Consider the following 18,313-nt stretch of genomic DNA (forward strand, 5'->3'; position numbering starts at 1 on the left):
ATTCCAACTTTTTGTCAATGTACAAAGTTCTCATTTTCTTATAGCTTTATCTATAATCTTTTTCTTTATGAATTCTGGGTTTCCTATCAAGCTTGTAACTGCATACTGACTATGATGCAAGATTTCATATTATAGATATCAGACATTACTTACAGTTAAACAATGGTATCCTTTTCTGAAATTAGTTCTAGTAGAATCTAATTTAACAAACCTCACTATGATATCCAGTTTGACAGTGAGGCAACTTTCACACTAGCACTGCTTAGTTGTGGGAAAAAATCAATCAAGAAATCCACTATAGTAACATGAATTAGTGACCTTTCTCCAATAGCCACCTAATTAAGTTATTGGGGGGTGGGGTGGTACAGAATGTATTCCTTTATAAATGGTGACTATACTAAAATACATGTTAAATAAGGATGATGCCAAATAAACATTTAAATGATATATTTTTCAAAAACACAAATCTGTGATTTGAGAATATTTTTAGATGTCATGTAGAAAGAAGAACTCAAAGCACTTTGAACAGCCTAATCAGACATATTAATATATAAATTACCATCACCATGCTAGCCTGTGAGCTGTCTGGGAACAAGAGCCATAATATTCCCATTCAGTCTGCGTTACATTTAGCACTGTTGGCAGCCAAATTCCTATAAGATGTAACCAGTTGTGCTTTTGTTACAGATAAAGAAGATAAAACTTGAAGGAGTTGACTCAATCAGAGGACTCCCCTCAGTTATTCTCCAGGATTCCAGCTTGTCACCACCCCTCTTAAAAGTGTGGTGCTCCAAACCAGACCCTGTACTCCACATATGATCCAAGACTACCTATCCACAGATTTCATAAATGTAGTCTTAAACTCCATTAATAGTTTTGATACATTACATGGCAGCTCTCTATTGAGCAACATAATTGACCTGTATGTTCTGTAGTGAACCACATCCGCACCCATTGTTTACTACTGCCTTTTGCGACATAACCTGCTGGACTGAACAATTATTCCTATTAAATTGCTTCTGATTTAGATTCAATACACATTTGACATTTAAAAATTTTTCTTGGATCTCTAGTTTGTTAAACAGAGTATTATTAGCTTTCCTTACCAGATTCCTGTCAAATACAAATCTGTTCAGCAAGTCACACAGGTCTTCCTTTATTCCCTCTTAGAAGCACAGTACAAATACTGGAACCTTCCAATTAAAGCCGGCCATCAGTTTGTATTGTGTGTACAGTCGTTGATTTTTTTAATTTTTCTGACATCAGTCTTAGCGGTTTTATTTTTTTTAACATCTTTAATGGAGTATAATTTCTTTACAATGGTGTGTTAGTTTCTGCTTTATAACAAAGTGAATCAGCTATACATATACATATGTCCCCATATCTCTTCCCTCTTGCATCTCCCTCCCACCCTCCCTATCCCACCCCTCTAGGTGGTCACAAAGCACCAAGCTGATCTCCCTGTGCTATGCAGCTGCTTCCCACTAACTATTTTGTGTGTACAGTCATTTAAACAACCACAAGGCCACCAGGTCACCTAACTCATTACCACTAGCAGTGATAGCTTACAGATTTCTCTGATTTCAAGACACATATATTCATACATAAAAAAAATGTATCACATACACACAGACACACACAAAGTACCACCAAACAGCACTTATCCTCACTATGCAAAATTACACTGACATTCTCCATTCTATTTTATTCTATCCTAGTCCCCTGCTCCCTTCCCTCCCTTTTAAAATGCTAGTCATAGCCCACTAAATTGATTTCATAACCAACTGATAGGATGGGACGGCAGTTTGTAAAATAGATTTATAATCAACCTGAGTAGTTCATTTACTAACGATAGCTATCTTGTTCACAATGCTTAATTTCTTAAATTATCACAAGGCAAAAAGATTTCATCACTTGGTTTAAGACTTGAAATCATAGTTACATATTACAAAGCATTATTTAGAAATACTTGTAATACATGACTAATTAACTGATTTCCATGAATATGTTAAAAGCCTTTTATCAGTATGGATCTGCCATCTTTAATTTTATCTACACTGATTCATTCACAGATATTCTAAGGAATTAAGTTACATTATCATAGCTGTAGAATTAGTTTCAGAAACATGAACTTCAACTATTCCTTGACAAATTAGCACTGAATTTAATAATATGAAAGGTTAATCAGTGTCCACATTTTTAAATGTGAAACCATTAATCTTCAAGGAAAAAATTATAAATCCATTTTTCTTCTGGTTCAATTTACTACTCACTTTGCCACAAGGTTGTGGAAGCACAGTCCATATGACCATGAGTAAACATCACAGCCTCACCCATGTTTGGTAAAGAAGAAAAAGCAAATAGCCAATCCTGCTCTTTTAAAAAGATGGTAATTCCTTAAAAAAATTGTGTAATTCAAAACTTGAACAGTAAACAAGTGAGAAAATTTGAAACAAAGTTCAAACAAGAAAAATAAAAGCCTTTCTGAAAAATTTTTTTTTTGTCAAAGAATTAAGATAGATTGAAAAAGAAAGAAAATACTGTGGTTCTAAAAAGTTACACCTGAGAGTGCTGAAATGATTTTTATTTTTTTCCTTTCAGTCATTCCAATTAAGAACTGTATTTTGAAAAAAAAATTCCTTTTTAAAATTTATAACCGTAAAACTTATTTCTAGAGGATCAGATGTAAACCTGAAAAATCACTCTCCTTCAAGGTTCAGCATTGCTATTTCTGTTCTGGCTAAATGCCCACAAAAGCATAAACATGCCACAAAACCAGCCTGAGCTGAAGCACCATAGTTGGAGATTTGAAGGTTTGTTTTCTTTTAAAACTGCTCAAAGGCCACCGTATGGTGGTATTCAGTGTAAACAGACTTTTTCCAGCAGAAATATTTGGAGTCACGGAATACACAGTTGCATGGCCCTTTAGAGGATCATGTAGAACATTTTACCCAAAGATGATTTCTCTGAGAATTCTTCTAACCAGTCAACATTCCTTTCCACCCCTCCAAATCAACACACTAACTGGCATATGGAGGCTTGATCCTGAGTTGAGAGAAAAACTCTAGATGAAATAATGAGGCTAAAAACATTTTATATCAGAGGAAGTAACTGAATTCATTTGTCACCTGATTGGCATGATCGTATATAAAAACTCTTGCTTGTGTTTTTGGAGGGTAAAAGTTCTCAATCCTACAGCCAAAACTCAGCTCGTGGACCAAAAGATGTGGTCATGCCTCATGTGGTACACACAGGAATTCTTCCAGGACTCAGAATACAGCTAGGGAGACAAGGCACACACAGGAAGAGTGAAATCTATGGAAGACTAATACATGCCACCAGACCCTGCATGACAAAACCCAAATAAGAGAGCCGAGTTGCAAGCTCAGAGGACAGACAGGGCACTGTGTGTTGAAGGTCTCACACTTCATTCAACAAGGGAGATGATTCTTGAGCTGCATTTTGTAGACAGAATAAATTTGGATGAAAGTCAGAAAATGTATTACAATTGATTAGAGAGCTTTATGCAACAATCTGAACTCTGATAAGGAAACAAAAATTATTTTGTAATTTCATCAAGCTCTGGTGGGTAATAAAGTGTTGAATGAAAAGGAAGGCAGAAGGCAGTGAGTTTACAGAACTCACTGTAAACTTAAGTGCTGTTTACAGAATAAACACGTGGCTTCTTTTATTGTTCAAAGAACATTCCCCACTTTATGGAGTGGTGCTTTTTAGGTGAGTGTTGACATCACAATATAGTCACAATGGAAAACTTGCTTTTTATCTGAAAGCTGTATTGAAAATGCACAACAGAGACATCTTATATCCAAGGGAGTATAGACAGTTAAGGTAGAGGCCGCAAAACATTCAGGAAAAGCTACAAAGGATACATTTTCTTCCATTAAAAACTTATTTCCTTCTACAAAAATTCTGAACATGGGATTCTGTTTTTCCTTTACTGTTTCAGCAGAAGAATGCTACCAACTCAAGTGAATATGATTACTAGGCCTCAAAAATCCACCTTCTTTAGTTTTTAACTTGATCTACCAAATATTTGGGTTATTGCTAACCATGTCACCAACCTATCAGAATCACAGTGGTTTAAACAGGAAGTTAATGAGTTAAATGTTAAAATTAGGCTTTCTACAGGTATTCTGTGGGTAGGGGGCACACAGGGTGAGCTTGTTCCATAAAAGTGGGAGTCTGGTGATCCAGGCTTTCTTGAAGTTTTTCCAAACTAAAATGGTGTTAGCCTTGAATCTCACAGTGGCTTTTAAACCTTGCCCTAAGGTCTGGAGCAGGTGAGGGTCCACCTCGTCTCTAGCCCAAACACCTCACTTCTATCAGTTTTTTATGTTGGGCTTCTGTGTCAGAAATTTAACAAATTAAAAAACAATCACTACCTTGTGACGTAAAACACTATCCATTAAACATGTTTGGGGGACTTCCCTGGCGGTCCACTCGTTAAGACTCCATGCTCCCAATGCAGGGGACACATGGGCTCGATCCCCAGTCAGGGAGCTAAGATCTTGCATACCGCACGGTACAGCCAAATAAAATAAAATTTAAAAAACAGAAAACAAAACCAAAAAGCATGTCTGCATGTTGGACACAGAACTGTTTTCTGAGGAATTCAATGACCTGGCCTCCAAGTCAATTTCTACAACTAGATGTGAAACCCAGTCCTGGTTAAACTCTTCAGTTTTTCAAAGGCAGATGATTGGTGCTGCTGGCCCCCTCAGTTAACTGTTAAAGCAGAGCAGTCACTAGAAAACTATAACCTTGGACCTCTTTGGTGCTCAATTTTCATAAAAAGTTCAACGGCATGAACGATTATAGGGGGCCATTTCCATAGCTACAGAGCATCAGAAAAGTAGTGATTTAATTAAACTGTGCTCCAGTCTAACATTATTCCTATGTCTTGTACTAAGATGCCTTATACTTGAACTGGGTACTTTTACAGACACTTCAGAGAACAGAGAGAAATGTACCAAGGACCCAGAGCCTTCATTAATAAAGGATCCACAGGGTCTCAATTCCTGGAAAAATTATGCTTCTCCTAAGTGGCTGGTTTACTTTTTATCTCATGAACACAGCCTTGCAATTGATCGATTTCTTCTTTGTTTTGGCTTCTAAAACTCAAAGCCAAATGGGTGGTCCCCAACTAGCTAGTGTAAAAGACATGCATTTATTTGTGTACTAACCCTGCCCCAGGAATCATTTTGTCTTTCCTTATTTTTCCTTTGCTCCTTATCTAATTCTTTGGGGTGAGGGAGAGGATGAGACAGAAAGGGGAAAAGAGAAGGAAACATACCCCTATGTTTTTGCATTTCCCTAAAATGGAAGGCAAGAAACATGAAAAAAAAAAATAACTAGCTAATCTTAACATAAGGGTGTGGTTTTAACCTTACCACCATGATAAACTTGTTAAATACTGCAAGATCTAGTGCGTCAATTTTCTCGCTCAGGTGGAAATAGGTAACACTGCTAAGGGGACATCCCGTCTGGGAAGAGATTACGAAATTAAGTCAAACACGGAAAGTGTATTGAGGCAATCAACGTGTATGGTGTGCAGCAAAATAAAGTACTTCCATCACTGTTCTTCAGAGTCAAATAATTTCTGTGAATAACAATGGCCCCGGCCTCTTTTCTAACATAGAGAGATGGCTGTCACAGCTCCTCCATCACTCAAAGAGCTCTGACTCCAGCATGCAGCTCCTATTCAGTCCCTGTCATTTGGTAAGTAAGGATAAATAAAAAATACTTCCAAGTTTATTCAACATATTTTTCAAGCCCCTATTACCTATGAGGCTTTACAGATACAAGGTCTGAATGGCTGTGTTTACAAAAAATATTTTTAGCCAGTTATACAAAATGTATTCTATTCATAGTGTAAAAAATACCATTCATAAATTAAAATAATGGCTGAATTATACTTCCAAACCTCTATTCTATTCCAATGTCTTCTAGGAAATTAGGAAAAACAACAAGAATACAACTAGGGGTCAGGGCATTTGGGGCCGCGGGGGGGGGGGCGGTGCAGAGGCAAAGGGCACTTCACTGTAGCTGAAACAAAGTGAGAATGATGCGATAAATCAAAATGCTACTCAATCAACAAACACTGCTGGTTTAGACTAAAAGCAGAACACCCAGCCCCTCCTTCTGTATTTCCAGGATTGTTGATACAAATGCAGTAGCTTTTTAGTCAGAGGTGGATTTCCTTTAGGATACTATGGTCCAATTCTTTACAGACTCCTCTGGGCCTTGAGGATATCTATGGCCAGAGGAGCTAAGATGGAGCCTGTTTTTAAGGCTAAAAAGAAAGATAAAGGACAAAAGAATAGCAAGAAATATGTGGCCTCAGGGCAGACAAATAACCAAGAAGTCCTTTAGAACTCGTATCTTGGACACCTAAACAAATCAGATAGGAGGCTAAGAATGCCAACAATCCTCACAGCTGGGAACATCACAGGGTCACTCTATAGGGTCATAAGGTCCCCAGCACCATCTCCTTCTGGCAACTGCCCCTCCCACCCCACACCATTAACACAGCTCCAATAGGAGGTGCTATAGTCCTATAAGAACCATACCCCTGCTGTCCCCAGCAAAGTAACCTAGAGAGGAAGGTAGACCCCGGGCTAAAGTGTCTATTGAGGGGCTGAAGCTCCATGAAAGAAATGTAGGTGACCAGGCTTTCTATCAGGTGGAGGAAGCTGGTCTGCAGAGAGAGGATGCTGGGGGGAGGGGGGCCACAACAGTGAGTAAACAGAGAAACGCAGTGGCAGATGGACACTCACAACAGAGTTTGTGTCCCTGGTGAGAACTCTTGGTGAGACCCCAGTGCATTTCTGCCTTGAGTGTTTGACTCCTCCCTGAGATAAACTTTCACTAAACCTCTGCCTTGTTGGAAGACAGGGAGTTCCAAGTAACATAGGGGCTACTTCCTAGGCATCACTGCTCCAGCCCTGTGCCTCAGAAAGGCAACTCTAATAAGGGTAGGGCTTAGACATTGCTCTCTCAACCTTTTAGAGGCCAAAGCTGGAGCAGTGAAGGCTGACAGTGGCACCATCTTTTACTCTACCGTGTACTCCACATGCCTACTTTTGGGGCTGGAGATCTGAAATGTGTCATTAAATGACACAGGAAGTAACATAAAAAAATGAAAATGGGTAAATAGATATGTCCATTTATTGTCACAAACTGAGAATAAAGCTCAATATTATATAAGCAAATGCAAATTAAATGCAATTTTTTCCCATGGACATCCTAAAGTGAACTCTCAAGATGATTTTGTGAAACCCTTTATCTTTCCCTTGAAAACAGTTGCTCTGAAATGTGGAAGAAATATGGAAAAGTTTAAGAATTAAAGATTACATAAATATATAAGTGTAGTGAATACAGGTATATCATCTCTTTAAACAGTCCTTTTAAGAAACCATAAACAAAACGAAAAGACAACCTACAGACTGGGAGAAAATATTTGCTAACGATGCAACCGACAAGGGCTTAATTTTCAAAATACACAAACAGCTCATACAACTCAGTAACAACAAAAAAAAACCCAATTAAAAAATGGGGGCTTCCCTGGTGGCACAGTGGTTGAGAGTCCGCCTGCTGATGCAGGGGATACGTGTTCGTGCCCCGGTCTGGGAAGATCCCACATGCCGCGGAGCGGCTAGGCCCGTGAGCCATGGATGCTGAGCCTGTGCATCCAGAGCCTGTTGCTCTGCAACAGGAGAGGCCACAACAGTGAGACGCCCGCGTACCACAAAAAAAAAAAAAAAAAAAAAAAGGCAGAAGATCTAGATAGACATTTCTCCAAAGAAGACATACAGATAGCCAATAGGCACATGAAAAGATGCTCAAAATCACTAAGTATTAGAGAAATGCAAATTAAAATTAAAATGAGGTACCACCTTACACCGGTCAGAATGGCCATCATCAAAAAAGTCTACAAATAACAAATGCTGGAAAGGGTGCAGAGAAAAGGGAACCCTCCTACACTGTCGGTGGGAATGTAAATTGGCTCAGCCATTATGGAAAACAGTATGGAGGATCCTTAAAAAAGCTAAAAATAGAGTTGCCATATGATCCAGCAATCCCACTCCTTGGCATATATCCGGAGAAAACGCTAATTTGAAAAGATACATGCACGCAAATGTTCACAGCAGCACTATTTACAATAGCCAAGACATGGAAGCAACCTAAATGTCCACTGACAGATGAATGGATAAAGATGATGTGGTATATACACACAATGGAATACTACTCAGCCATAAAAAAGAATGAAATAATGCCATTTGCAGCAACTTGGGTGGACCCAGAGATACTAAGTGAAGTAAGTCAGAAAGAGAAAGACAAATACCATGAGATCACTTACATGTGGAATCTAAAATATGACACAAATTAACTTATTTACAAAACAGAAACAGACTCACAGACATAGAAAACAAACTTACGGTTACCAAAGGGGAAAGGTGTGGGGGGGGTACATTAGGAGTTTGGGATTAACAGACACACACTACTACATATAAAACAGATAATCAACAAGGACCTGCTGTATAGCACAGGGAACTCTACTCAACATTCTGTAATAACCTACATGGGAAAAGAACCTGAAAAAAGATGGATATATGTATATGTATAACTGAACCACTTTGCTGTACACCAGAAACTAACACAACATGGTAAATCAACTATACCTCAAAAACAAATTTTTTCTAAAAAAAGTCTTTTTCAGAGTTATATGGCATCCAACAACAACCACTGAAAAACTAGAACTCCACAACTTCTCTTTCTTCAGTAGTTCCTGAGAAGCTACACATATGAGTGGAGGAAGAGTGAAAGAGGGAATTGGGGCAAAAACAAGGTGTTTACACTTAGAATCTCTCCATTCAAATGTCTGACTTGAGGTAAAGCAGAACATTTTAGAGTTAGAACATCGGAGTTCTCATTCAGAGAGAAAAGTCTTTTGGTTCAAAAGAAGAATCAGATAGCTGCCATGGCTCCAGAATAAATGTCTCAAAAATCAAGCTACTTTAGGAGGAGACACCTGAGGATCTGAGAGACAACCCTGCTCCTTAAGCATCCAAAATAATAAATAAGTAAATAAGGCAGGGAAGGGGTCCAAGAACAGCTAGTTTTGCAATTGCTAAATGTTAGATGACATAATTTATCATCCAAACCAGGACAATTCAGGGAATAAAGGGTGACACAATGAATAATTATGTGAGGACAACAGGCATAAACCTGGACTTTTCCTGGCAAGCCAAGACATTTGGTTACCCCTACTAAACTATGGCCATCTTGCCTCCCCTATGACCAGACAACTTTTCTATTTCATTTACTCTGATTTAGCAAAGGCAAAGCACCCTCCACCTACAGCAAGGCCTAGCAGGGTCACCTGCATATCAATATTTGTCAGTGATGATGAAAATAAGTCTTTCTTAGCAATATCTGGTATTTCAAATCAGCAAACATCTACAGTTCACCAGGAAGAATATGCCCATGTCATGGAATAACTTAACTCTTGAATCTCCCACCAACTACTATGCTCCAGGCCAGGTAGTCAACAATTTGCCAGTTCCCCTATGTCTTAAATATTATCCTGACTCATCCTATCCTGCTCTCATTGCTGAAGGGATCAGAACAAGCTGATCCAATTGATCTAATTTGCCCCAAAGGTTAATTGTACTCTGTATTTACAACATTTACATAGCATTTACATTGTATTAGGTATTATAAGTAATCTAGAGATGATTTAAAATATACTGGCGGATGTACAAAGGTTATAGACAAATGCTATGCCATTTTATACATAAGGGCATATTCTGGTATCCATGGGGGTCCTTGGAACCAACTCCGCTCAACCCCTGCCTGTGGATACAGAGGGCCAGGCTGTACATAAAATTGCCTTATCTCACGTCTCAACCCACCCCTAGTAGCATAAGCATTATCAGTTTTTAAAATCTCTATTTAATAGCCTCTGCCCCATTGTTTATTTGAATTTCTTTTATTTAGCCACTATCTGAATTGACTACTCATTTATCCAGTGCTTTTAGTCTTACAACCTGTTTGAAAAAGAACATCTTTTAAGAGCTGAGAACATAAGATCTTATCACACCCAAGTTGGAATCCAAGACCTGCCATTTAGTACAAGTGTGCACAAAAGCTCTTGGGCAAAACATTTACTTTCTGAGTCTCGATTATTTACATAATGATAGGATGACTATTAAATTTTTAACATGAATAAAATGCCCAGGGTAGTACTGAAAACACAGGGAGAGCTTACTAATAAATGGCAGTTATCAGTCTGTATGAGCTTTTACTATTACTGAAGTAAATATTAACCTTTTGTCTATCATTATGCAAAGTTTTTTCACATATTTACCTTAGTGTCTTTTCCCTTTCAATCACTTGACAGCAATGGAAATAAGCCTGCTTCTCATCCAAAGGTCTGATAAATATTCAGATAAATGTTCTCTCTAATTTATGTTTTTATTTGTTTTCTCATTCTCCCAACAGATTTATTTTCATAAAGGGGTAGCTTAATTATCAAACTCGATTTTCCCAAAGAACAAATAACCAATTATCTAAAAATCTTTTGCTAAACACTCCTTCCTCCTTCCCCACTGATGTATGATTTCACTTATGTATTAGGTGCATATATACCTCTCAATGAACTCCCTAAGTTGACTTTTTAAAAATCTGACTGTATTCTCTGGCCAAGAATACACTAATTTAACTTGGGAAATTTTCTTGCTTCATAACATTCAGTACTCAAATTCAAGAACATGGTAACTCTCCATTCTTAAGTCGTTTTTTCACTCAGTTAAGTTTATACTAGTTTTCTTCAGAGATCCTAAACATTTCATATCAATCCCCCCAACTTAGGAATTTTATTTTTTGTTGCTATGATGAGATTTTTCTCCCAGTATTTTTATAACTGGGTATTGCTAGCAAGAAAAATGCTACCAACATTTAAATATCTTTTTGTGGTATACACCTATCTTATTGAACTCTCACTTTTAGTTTTTCAGTTGATTCTGTTGGTTTTCCTAGGTTTAAGATTGCAACATCTGCAAATATTGCTATTTTCCACCATTTTTTTCAAGCAGTTATACCTTTTATTTGATGCATTCTTGCATTGGCCAGGATAATATCAAACATCAAAGGTGTATGGCACGCTTGTTTCATTTTCTGATTTCAAGGGTAATTCCACCAATGTTTTCCGTTTAGTAGGTTGTTTGCTGTGGGTTTAAAACAGATATTCTTTTAAAGAGTTCATAATCAGGAAGAACTGTTGAATTAGCATTGTTATCTTGGCACATACTGGTATGATACCGCATGTTCAATGTATGCTGATACCAGACCTCAAGGGTTCAAAAACTAGGCTCTGTGACTTACTGGCAATTTATCCTTGGACATACAATTTAACTTCTTGGCCTAAATTTCTTCATGCATAAAATGAGGGTAATAATAACAACCTCTTTCTTAGGGCTGTTTTGAGGACTGTTAACTGAGATAATATATTAGAGCAATGCCTGGCACACAGTAAATACCAAGCGTTATTTGTCTTCTTTAATTAAGAGAATTTCCTATTTAATTAAATTTGCTGGTGTTTTACTGAGAATTTTCATGGCTATTTCCACAAGTGAAATCGAAACATAGTTTTCTTCTTTTGTAATGTCTCAGCAGGTTGTCTCTCTTATATTTTATTGTGTTTTTAAGAGTTCATGCTGGTTTTTAAACATGAATTTTATACCTCCTGGTATTTTTGTAGAATCTAGAATAGATGAGATAGTTTATTGATAAGTTTTTCAAGATTTTTAAAAGAACTTATCCTGTCTATATTGTAGGGGTCTGAAGATTCCCTCCTTTTTTTGGTTGGGAGGCCACAGCCTTTAATATACATGTAATATATTCCATGATTAACAATCTATTGAAGTGCAGCAGCTCTTAAGACAATTCCTAAAAGCAACCAGTTCCACCTTTATCGTTAGCTCTTTCAAAGTTGCACATGACATACAAATTTAGAGCCACTGTCTTTCTCTCTGGTCACTTCCTTCCGGATGCACTGCTATGCCTTGTTCCTCTTCCCTATTCCTTCCTCTTCTTAACAACAACAAAAGCATCTGCAAAAGATAGCTGTGCCCTTTCCAAACACCTGTGATAGCCTAGGCTAAGGACACTCATCCCTCACTACATTTAATTTTAAAAGTGGAGGAGCTTTCATAAGATAAAAGAGAAAAAAGCTAACCCCCCCCCAAAAGGTTTTAGCTTTTGTGAGGATGGAGTGCACTCCCCTACTGTCCAGTCCTCCTCCATCAACTTACTTCCAGTCACTCGCTAGGTAGTCTTCAGGAACAAGAGCAAGACTAGCTCTTGGGTAAACAAATGGGTTATGACCAATCTTAAAGAACAGGGGTGAATGATTCTAACAATATAAAACTAGGAAGTATTTACTTTGCTGTGTGCACATACAGGAAGATGGTACCAGTTCTAGTTCCTCCTTGCCTACTTGAGAAGGCAAGGCACAGGGATGCGGGCCACTGTATCTGCAACTGATTTGCCAGATGCAGCCTAGGAAAAGCGTATTATTATAAAGCTATATTCTAATACAATAAACATAAGTAAAGTGATCTTGTAAAGACATCAAAATGACTTCTAAGTCCTAAAAAATATTCCAACTTAAATTATACGATTTAACATTTTTCAGACAATCTCAAATATGAATGAAACTATGAATCCTTACAGATCCATATCTTGGCTACATCCTAATCCAACACACTTAATAGAATCCTATTAGGAAAAGAAATAGTTAATAAATGGACAGTAGCTTCTAGAAGTCAACACTCTGCTAAGGACTCACCCCTTTCTGGAATCTGTCCAGCAATCATCAAGTTCACTGTCTATGATTTGTGGATTCCACCTTTTCCTCTTTTGGAAGAACAGTACATTAGCTTCTCTCCTCTGCCTGCACAGCTCTCTCTCTTCACAGCTCCTCAAAGACCCCTGACAGCTACTCAGTAATGTGCAAGTTGTCTCAGTGTCCTAGGATATCACACATCCTGACCAAAAAAACTTGATCTCATCTGTTTCTGTAACAGAAATTTCCTATGTTCCAGGATGATTCTACATTTCAATACCTTGTGGTGAAGGCAACAGAGGTATGGTGGGATACAAGTGCACCCTCCGGGACCAGGGTTTCAAATTTAGGGCCCCCTTCTAGGTGTATGATTTCAGACCAATTACTTAGTTTCTTTTTCTCTGTTTACTCAACTGAAAATATGGTAATGAAAATAGGATTATTAAAGGAGTAAATGAGGTAAATATATATAGCGGTCTTAAACTTTATACCAGCAGGTAACATATATATGCCATGTTAGTAATTATTTATTCTTTTTACCTCATTCCTCTTACTTACACAAGTACAGAATCTTTATGCTTCTTTAATACTGACTTGGTCTGCCTCAGTGATGCTGATTAGAACCTCTCATTTCAGAAACTTCAGGTCATACTGAGGACAAATGGGCAATAAAAGAAACAACAGGAGAAAATTTAATTAGGGATGGACAATGTAAATGCCTCAACAGGTGACAAAAATGACTGAAGCAGCCAGCTAAGTTCAGGACAATGGAGAACAGTCTACAAACTGGATTTGGCCCCCACCATTGTTAATATCCTCTAAATGTTCCTTTTCTTAGGTCAGGACACAAAAATGAAACCCTCAATAGCATTATAAAATACTGAGGATAGGGGAATTTAAAAAATGCAGAAATGGAGATAAAACAGGAAAGAACAACTTTTACCTTGTTCTTCTTTTAGTGAACTACAACTATAAGAATACTAAATTAACCACTGATATAGGTATGTACTTATTTGTATTTAATTACATGCTATAAAGAAAGGTTATTCTAAATTAAGATACTGTTAAAAATAGTTTAAAAAATACAGTAATATGGCATGAAGCAATTATGAGTCCATTTACAATTAGGAGGCAAATCAACTTTAAGTGGGTCCTTACGGCTATTTTAAAGCTTACTATTCCAAAGGGCTGATATCAGAGCAAATGATATATCCAGCTGCAGATCAAAAAGAGTTCAGGTTCACCTGAAGGCCACTTTAACACTTTCAACGTCCTAAAATATTTTTGAAAGTGTGTACAGTGCAGAAGGAGTTTTATAACTTCAGTTATCATAAAAGCTAAAAGGTATTGGGCACTTAAAGCATATCAGACACATTATGCAAAGCACTTCTTACTGAATCCTCCAATCCTCAAGACTACTTCATCCGTAGGTTCTACTCTTGCTATTTTACAGATGAGAAAGCTGAGGCAGAATGGACACAGAACACCCCGCCCAAGAAAACACAACCAGAATCTAAATCCAGGAATTCTAAAGGGAGAGCCCTTCCTCTTCTAGGCTGAGCTTTAGTTTTCTCACTCACAAAACAGTCTTGACAGTATCTTCTCACTCTAAATCTTAAGAGTTTATAAATTCATGTAACCTCACAGTGTTTCTCGAATTGAATGGTGAATTATTTCAGTAACTAATAACATACATTTAAAAATAGAACAAAATAAAAAGTATCAGAACACATGCACTGTACATAGGCAGGCCTAAGTATTGTTTCATGAAACTTCTTTTTCAGTTTTGACAGTGTGTTTATATGTGTGCTGGGTCACTGATTAAAAATGGAATTTCTCACTGTGGGCTGAAGTTTAAAAAAAGGCGGGGGGCGGAGCTTGAAAAGCCACTCACCTAAAGCGTTCATTCTTTTACTTAACAAAACAAAATATTCCAACCTTAATTGAATTCCAACTTGCTGTAAGTAATCATTCCAATTAAAAAGTAAATGCTTTGAATTCCATACTAATAAGTATGGAAATAAGAGGTTCTCCCAAATTATGTTCCAACAGAACCCTCCTTCAAGGTGTTTGTGGGTACTTCCTGGAAAGGAGGTGTTCTTGTTACCAAATAAACTCGAAAATTGGGAAATACTGTACATTACATTTCCCTCCTGGACAGTCAAAATCCACATCATTAAAAACTCTGAAAAGCTCTGCAGAAAAACAATAACACGACCATCATCAAAAAATAAAAACTGATTAACTGTTTTTAATCCAATGCTTTCTAAACTTAAAATTTCTCTGGAACCTCTCCTACCAACTACTAATCTCTCATAAAACCATATTGTAAACAGACAGCCAAAAGATCTGCAAGGATCATTTTAATGACCTGAGTTTCTGTCTCCCTGCTGGAGAATCCAGAAAAAGTAAACTGGCTGATAACATGCCATCAAAGAGGGGAAGAGTTGTTTACCTGGACTAGGAAACCTCTGAGACTGACATACAGAACAGGACCCAGCATAATGGGCAATAAAGACTGCCTGTGGAACAAATTAATTCAGAATAGATGTTTGAGGAGTCATAAATGCTCAGGGGTGGTGAATATCACTCTCATCTCTTATCAGTTACAGAACCCTGGGCTAGAAACCATCCTATGATCTAAGCCAGCCTACCACCCTTTCACAGGTAGAGGATTAGTACCAACTATAACCAAAGAATACTATCTTGAGCATGTTCTTCACATCTTCAAATCTGTTTCTACATTTTTTGGTCTTTTCTTTTCCATTCACATTGCCTTTAGTTAATATTTTTCCTTTCTGCAAAACAAACAGCTCGTAACACTTCACAACATATAGTATTGATACTTAAAAGTTGACAGTGAAACTAGATGTGAGGCTTGAGGATTTGTTAATCATTAACTTACTAAGCTTGTACTTCACAACCACATAACACTAGTTCGTAACCATTTATTCATAAGTACAAAAGAAGAAAATTTGAAAAATAAATACATTTTGATGTAACATTACCTGAAGCAGAAAACTACTGCACTGTGAAATAACACGAGGCACCTGACCAACCAGAAGAAAAAATGTAAAAGCATGGTTACGTGCCACAGAGCTCACGTAAAGAAACTGACTTCAAGACCACAGGCAAAAGGAGAGGTGTCCAGTAGAGGGGGGAAAAGCCTACAGAAAGCTTACACACAGGATCACTGAAAATAAGAGCAAAAGAGACTGAAAGGGCTTTTCGGTCTGGTCCCCTTAGTATAATAATGGGACGACTGAAGCCTAGAGAGGTGGAAAGACTTGCCCAGAGTGACATGATTAGTGAACGAGTCAGGACCCAGCCCAGATCTTCCAATTCCCAGGCTTCTGCATTGCCCACTATAACACAAAGCCTCCCATCTTCTCTACAAGACCAACATGAAAAATAAACACTACTTACTGGCCTAATAATCACTAATCAAATTATGACTCTATACAACTAGAGCATTTAGAAGAAGACATCTCATTTTGTGTTATAACATGTGGTTGCTGCCTAGAAACCTATTAATACCCTCTTAGGTATACTTACAAACCTTCATTCTAAAGTACTAAATCAAAAGAAGTCAGCAAGAAACCAAAACCCTATGGACTGAGATAAAACTATGTCATATGAGAGAGTCATACTGTTTCCGGGAGCACACATTTTGAAGTGAGGCAGATCTGGGTTCAAATCCTAGCTCAACTGTTCAATGTCTGTGTGACCTTGGACATGCCCTCACCTTGGCTTCCATCTGTAATGATGCTGGGGGATAATACCACTTGATTCTTCACCTATTACAACTTTATATTCATACAACTACCCCCCTTCCAAAAAAAACTTTTCAGCTACATCATGATTATAAACATTAGTGTATTAACACCTTTAAAAAAAGGATTGCCATAAAACATTTAACATATGAATACAATCTTTGTAAATTTTTTGTGAAAAAATTCAAAGAAGACATTACTGCATAAAGTATAAAATTAACTTTCTTTCAAGCAAACTGGATAAAGAACAAAGAACCAGACTCTACATCAGTCCTACAACTAATAAGCAGCACAACCCTAAGCAAGTGACTCCACCTCGCAGAAAACTCCACCAGTTACAGCTCAAAGTGCAGGAAGAACCATTCGGACTACAGGGCTCCTAAAGCTCTCTTCTACTTGAAACAGTGTAGCATCAGCACCATCACAAAACTCAGTATGAATCGGCCCTGTTCTAAGCACTCTAGACATAGTAACTCGTTTAATCCCCGTACAATCTTCTCAGATGGTCTGTATCATTCCTATCCAAGGAATCTAAGCTAGAGAGAAGTGAAGGAATTGCCTGAAGTTACAGAGCCCATAGGAGGGCTGAGGGGTTCAACAATCCAGGAGTCTGGTTGCATCTGTGCTTTTAACCACAGGTAATACTGGCTCTCAGAATCCTATAAATCCCAGAGTGGGCCTTAAACTATAGACATGTAAACAGAAAACTGTTAATGCTATTTCTTCCTTGTGTCCAAATACAGCTGATACATAATCTACTGTGGAGGGAGAGAACAGTGACTAACATGTTAAGGGTACCCTGTAAAAGAAAAAACTACAGTTCATTTCACAAAGTTATAAAGTAGCAACTTAAGATCAAGCTACAAAATGTGTATTTGGTTTCTCAAACATGTTATTAAAATAATCAAAGTGTTGTGATATTTTAACATTATCATACTTCCTTGGTTATAAAAATTTATCTGCTGGATAATGCTCCTAAGGAATAATTATCATATAAAACCAGAATGCCACTAAATATTGGTTAACTAGATTTTCTGCCTCTGTAACCATGCACAGGAAAATATATATATATACATATCAAGAAGCACATACAAACCTACAACTTAAACACTGTATTCTGAATATGGAAATATCAAATTAGACACAATGTACTAAGGGTTATGCAAATAGGTATGTGCCAGACACTGCCAACATAAACGGCCAGGGCAGGCTTGACCTCCCTCCTTTGGAGCTACTTCACACCTGACTGATTTCTTGCAATTCTCTGCATGCCACTCTTCCTTCCTCTGCCAACTTAACATCACAGTTGCTAAAAACCCACAATTCTGCCATCCCCTCACCCCTTCTATCTCAAGAGAAAAGTTAAAAGCACAGTGGCGCCAGGGAAGCTCAGTGGGGTAGAAAACAAATCACATTGGAGGACAACATACACATGCACACACATGCGTGTGCACACACCCCCACAAAATGCTGACTGCAATAAGCTGTTAACCTTAACTTCATCACCACAGTCTATCATCTGCCACCTAGTCTTGCAATAACTCTTTTCAGAATCCTTGGAAGGCCTAAGAAACAGAAGCAGAACAAACATTTAGCGTTTACTCCCAGACAAGTCTACTCTATAAATGCTGGTGGTACAAATATTTGCCTCACTGTGCTCTGCCCTCATACT

The 18,313-nt window shown here is 37.7% G+C and overlaps 2 protein-coding genes across 9 annotated transcripts in view; one reads left to right on the plus strand and one right to left on the minus strand.

Annotated features, from left to right (window-relative positions):
* Nucleotides 1–18,313, minus strand: part of CAB39 (calcium binding protein 39) — an 86,468-nt gene that overhangs the window by 64,421 nt on the left and 3,734 nt on the right. The window contains exons 1-3 of one of the 8 annotated variants that reach the window (XM_089916235.1): nt 13,427–17,069; nt 11,124–11,249; nt 3,129–3,280 (exon numbers count right to left, since the gene is read on the minus strand). The exons of 1 other annotated variant lie outside the window; for it this stretch is intronic. The gene's annotated coding sequence lies outside the window, so the exon portion shown is untranslated. Of the gene's footprint in view, nt 1–3,128; nt 3,281–11,123; nt 12,583–13,426; nt 17,071–18,313 lie in introns of those variants that run through there. 6 more of the 8 variants (XM_089916233.1, XM_089916237.1, XM_022567923.2 and 3 more) reach the window with 6 other exon arrangements.
* The window catches only part of LOC111171915 (uncharacterized), a 66,823-nt gene that overhangs the window by 13,393 nt on the left and 35,117 nt on the right, over nt 1–18,313 (plus strand). The window lies entirely within an intron of this gene.

The sequence above is a fragment of the Delphinapterus leucas genome, chromosome 8, assembly GCF_059928025.1.
Source record: "Delphinapterus leucas isolate spDelLeu-1000000601 "Yukka" chromosome 8, BTC_Dleu_Yukka2, whole genome shotgun sequence".
In the NCBI taxonomy this organism is placed as follows: domain Eukaryota; kingdom Metazoa; phylum Chordata; class Mammalia; order Artiodactyla; family Monodontidae; genus Delphinapterus; species Delphinapterus leucas.